Source organism: Penaeus japonicus, unplaced genomic scaffold, assembly GCF_977035675.1.
Source record: "Penaeus japonicus unplaced genomic scaffold, GWHDUDI00000001_assembly GWHDUDI00000020, whole genome shotgun sequence".
NCBI classification, from domain to species: domain Eukaryota; kingdom Metazoa; phylum Arthropoda; class Malacostraca; order Decapoda; family Penaeidae; genus Penaeus; species Penaeus japonicus.
Window position 1 is genome coordinate 23,128,366 of NW_028234422.1, and position 5,000 is coordinate 23,133,365.

Below are 5,000 nucleotides of genomic sequence, written 5' to 3' on the forward strand. Positions count from 1 at the left end.
AGTCCTCGCTTGTCTCTCCCCTTTCCTCCTCTCCATCTCTCCTGTCTCCTGTCTCCTCTCTCTCTCTCTCTCTTCAGACTCTCCCCTCTCCTCTTGTCTCCTCCATCTCGTCTCATTCAATCCCAACACCTCTTCTCTCCTCCTCTCTCTCCTCCTCTCTCTCTCTCGTTCTCTCTCCCTCTCTCCACTCACCCTCTTTCTCTCTCACTCCTCCTCGTCCTCTCTTCTCTCTCTCTCTCCTCTTCTCTCTCTTCTCCTCTCCTCTCCTCTACTCCGATCTCTCTCTCTCCTCTCTCTCCTACCCTCGCATCCTCATCTCGTCTCTCTCTGTCTCTTCTCCATCTCACTTCGTTCTCACCTTCTCCTCTTCCTCTCCTCTCTCCCTCATCTCTCTCTCTCGGACAGCTCTCTTTCTTCACTTCTCTCACTCGCTCTCCTCTCTCTCTCTGTCTCTCACCTCTCATGCTCTCTTCTTCTTCTCTCTCTCTCTCTCTTCTCTCGTCCTCTCTCTCCGCTTCTCTCTCCTCTCTCTGTCTCTCAGTCCTCTTCTGACTCTCCTCTCCTCCTTCTCTCTGTCCTCTCTGTCTCTCTCTCTCCTCTCTTGTCTCTGTCTCTGTCTCTCTCTCTACCTCTCTCACTCATCTCCCTAGTCCTCTTCTCTTCCATCTGTCTTTCATCCTCTCCTCCCTCTCTCTCTACTCTCTCTCTTCTCTCTCTTTTCTCTTCTTCTCGTTCTTCTCCTATCTCTTCGTCTCTCCTCTCTCTCGCTCTCATTCTCCTTCATTCTTCTTCTCTATCTCTCATCGTCTCTCTCTCTCATCTTCCTCTCTTCTCTCGTCTTCTCTCATTTCTGTCTCCTCCACTCTCTCTCTCTCTCTCATCTCTCCTCTCTCTCTGTCTCTCTTCTCTCATCTCTTTGTCTCTCATCCTCCCTCTTCTCCTCTCTCTCCACAGTCTCGTTCTCTCTCCTCTCTTCTGTCTCGGCTCTCTCTCTCTCTCTCTTCCTTTCTCTCGCTTCTCTCTCTGTCTCTCTCATCCTCCTTCTTCCTCTCTCTCCTCTCTCCCTCCTTATCTTCTTCTCTTCCTCTCGTCTGCTCTCTCCCTCTCCTCTCTTTGTCTCCTTCTTTCTCTTCTTCTGTCCTCCTCTCTTTCAATCTTCCTCTCTCAATGCCTCTTGTCTCTTCTCCTCATGTCCCTCCTCTCTCTTCTCCTCTCCCTTCTCCGTCTCTCCTCACTTTCTCGTCTCTCATTCCCTCTCTTCTCTCTGTCTCTCTCTCTCTCTTCTTCTCTCTCTCTCTCATGTCTCTCCCTTTCTCTCTCTCTCTGTCTCCTCTCTCGTACTTCCGCTCCTCTCTCTTGGTCTCTCGTCCTCTTCTTCTTCTCGTTGTCTCTCCTCTCCTCTTCTCCTCCTTCGTCTCTCTCTCCTCTCAGCTCTCTCGTCCTCTCTCCTATCCCCTCCCCTCGTCTCTTCTTCTTGTCTCTCTCTCTTTCACATTCTTCTCTCTCTCTCACCTCCTCCCATCCTCTCTCTTTCTCTCTCTCTTCCCTCTCTCTCTCTGCATCCTCTCTCTTCTCTCACCTGTCTCTCTCTCTCTCATCTCTCTCTTCTCTCTCTCCATCGCTCTTCCTGCTCTCTCTACTCTCTCCTCTCTTCTTCTGTCTGCTCTCTTTCTCTCTAATTTCTCATCCTCTCTATCTCTCTCTCTCTCTCTCTCAGCACTCTCTCGTCCTCTCGTCTCTCTCCTCCTCCCACTCATCCTTACATTCTCTCTTCCTCTCCCTCACCCTTCTCTCAATCTCCCCCTCTCTCACTCTCTTTCTCTTCTCTTCTCTCTCTTCTTCTCTTCTCTTCTTCTCTCTCTTCTCTCTCCTCCTCTCCTTTCATCTCTCCTTCTTCTCTCTCTCTCTCCTCGTCTCTCTTCTCTCTCCTCTCTCTTCCTCTCCTCCTCCTCCTCTCGGTCTCTCTCTCCTTCTCTCTCTCTCTCACCTTCTCTTCTCCTCTCCTCTCTCTCTCTCCTCTCACTCTCCCTCGCTTCTCTCGGTTCTCACACTCTCTCCTCTCATCCTCTGCATCTTCTCCTCTCCTCACACATCAGTCTCGTCTCCGTCTGTCCTCTCTCGTCTCTCATCCCCTTCTTCTCGATCCGTCTGTCTCTTCTCCTCTCTCTCTGTCTCTTCCCTCCTCTCTCATCATCGCCTCTTCTAATCTGTCTCCTCGTCTCCTCTCTTCTCTCTCTCTCCTCTTTCTCTTCTCATCTTCCTCTCTCGTTCTCTCTCTCGTCCTCTTCTCTCCTCACTCTCATCCCGTCTCCTCTCTCGTCTCTCTCTCCTCTCTCATCTCTGTTTTGTCTCTCTCTCTCTGCTCTCTCTCTTCCTCTCTTCCTCTCTCTCTCTCTCTCCCTCACTTCTCTCTCCTCGTCGGTCTCGGTCTCTCGTCTGTTTTGTCTCTTCTTCACTTCTCTGTCTCTCTTCTCCTCTCCTCCATCTCATCTCGGTCTCCCTCTTCTCTCTAGTCCTCTTTCTCTCACTCGTCTCTCTCACTCTCTCTCTCTTCTCGTCTCTTCTCTCTTCTCTTGTCTCTCTCCCTCTCTTCTCTCTCCGTCTCTCCTCTTCCCTCCTTCTCTCTCCTCTCTCTCTCGTCTCCACTCTCTCGCTCTCTCTCATCTCCTCCACTCCCTCTCTCTTCTCACTCTCTTCTCTACTCTCCTCTCCGTCTCTCTCTTCTCCTCCTCGTCTCTCTTCTCTCTCTTTCTCCTCTCTCACTCTCTTCTTCTGTCTCTCTCCTTTCTTTCCTTCTCCTCCTCTTCTCCTTTCTCTCTCTTCTCTCTTTCTTTCCTCTCATCCCTCTTCTTCTCTCTCTCTCTCTTTCTTTTTCCTCTCTCTTTTCTCTTTTCTCTCTCTCTCTTCGCTCTCTCTCTATCCTTTCCCTTCTCTCTCTCTCCTTCCTTCTCTTCCCTCACTTCTCTTCCCTCCTCTCTTTTCTTTCCTTTCTCTCTCTTTTCCTTCTCTCTCCCCTCTCCCTCTTTCTTCTTTCCTCTCTCTTTTCTCTCTCTCCCCTCCCTCTCATCCCCTCTCTTCTCTCCTCTCCTCTCCTTCCCTCCGTCCCCTCTCTCTCTCTCTCTCTCCATCTCTCTCTCTCACCCCCGCTCTCTCTCTCCTCTCCTCTCCTCTCCTCTCTCCCTCTTCTTTTCTCTCTCTCTTTCTCTCTCTCCTTAATCTCTCATTCTCCCTCTCCTCTCTTTCTCTCTCTCCTTAATCTCTCATTCTCCCTCTCCTCTCTCTCTCTCTCTCCTTAATCTCTCATTCTCCCTCTCCTTAATCTCTCATTCTCCCTCTCCTCTCTCTCTCTCTCTCTCATTCTCTCTCTCTCTCTCTCTCTCTCTCCTTGCTCTCTCTTTCTCCCTCTCCTCGCTCTCTCTTTCTCCCTCTCCTCGCTCTCTCTTTCTCCCTCTCCTCTCTCTCTCTTTCTCTCTCTCCTCTCTCGTACTCTCTCTCTCTTTTATCTCTCTCGCTTTCTCTCTCTCTCCCTTCCTCCCTCCTTCCTTCTCCCCCGCTCTTCCTCCCTCCGTCCCTTCCCCCCTTCTCCCTCTCTCCCATTTTTTCCCCTTTCTTTCCCCTCTATTTCTCCTCTCTCTTTCTTTTCTCTCTCTCTCCCTTCCTTCCTCCCTCCCCCCTCTCTCTCCCTTCCTCCCCCCATCTCTTTCTCCTTTCTCTCCCCTCTATTTCTCCTCTCTCTCTTGCTCCCTACCTCTTCTTTCTTCTCTCTCCTCTCACCCTTCTTACTCTCCTCTTTCCCTTATTCTCTCTCTTCTCTCCGTCTTCGACCTCCCTATATATCTTTGTTCACTCAATCATCTCGCTCTTCTCTCTCTCGTCGTTCTCTCTTTTCTCCTCTTTTTTGCCTCTATCCGCTTCCACTGTCTTGTCTCTCTCATCTCTCTACCTTCCCTGGCTTTATCCTCTCTCTCTCCGCTCCTCTCTCCCTCCGCGTCCTCTCAGCTATCCATCCTCGCTCTCTCCCTCTACTCTTCAATACATCTCTTCGGCTCTGCTACTCTCTCTCTCTCTATCTATCAGTCATCTCTCGCTCGCTCCTGAGAGTTTATATAGCTCTCTCTCCTCGATCTCGCGCGCTCTCTCTCTCTCCTCTCTCCGCTCCCTATCCCTTCTGTGTTTGTCTCTCTCATCTCTGCACCTACTCTCGAGCAGAGATATAGCGCTCTTCTCTCTCTTCTTCGCTTCTCTCTCGCTCTCTCTCCTCTCTCTCTCTCTCTCTCTCTCCTCTCCATCGTCTCTACTTACTCCTCTCTATCGCCTCGCGCGATATATATAATAAGTAAGAGAGAGCTAATATATATAATATATTATATATATATAGTAGTAGAAAGGATATAGAGATAATATAGATAGATATAGAGAGATAGAAGGAGAAAGATACATTATGTATTGTAGATATATAGAGAAGAAGAAGAAAGAGAGAGAGAGAGAGAGAGAGAAAAATAGAGAGGAGATGATATAGAGAGATAGAGAGAGATAGAGAGATAGAGAGAGTGGTAGGAGAGAGGGAGTGAGAAGAGATAGGGGGAGGGGAAGAGAAGAGAGTAGAAGACAGGGGGTAGAGAGAGAAGAGAGTGAGAAAGAGATTAAGAGGGGGGGGAGATAGATAAGATGAGGGGGTGGGGAAGAGGATATAGGGAGGGAGATATAATGATAGATAGATATAGGGAGTGAGAGAGACAGAAGAGAGAGATGAAAGGAGAGAGAGAGAGGAAAAGATATAGATGAGAGAGAGATAGATAGATAGATAGAAAGAGAGGGATGATATCTTGAGATGATGGTCATATATTTAGATAGATATTGAGATATTGAGGTCTATAGATAATATATGATGTAGAATAGATAGAGTGTAAGAGCGAAGATATAATGATGTAGATAAATGTTATTCTCTTGCTCTTGCGTTTCCCTAGGGTATATAAAGTTGTTTACATGTGTATTACGAC

At 48.6% G+C, this 5,000-nt stretch overlaps 1 protein-coding gene across 1 annotated transcript in view; it reads left to right on the forward strand.

The window, feature by feature from the left end:
- Positions 1–5,000, forward strand: part of EMC5 (ER membrane protein complex subunit 5) — a 16,956-nt gene that overhangs the window by 11,654 nt on the left and 302 nt on the right. The window lies entirely within an intron of this gene.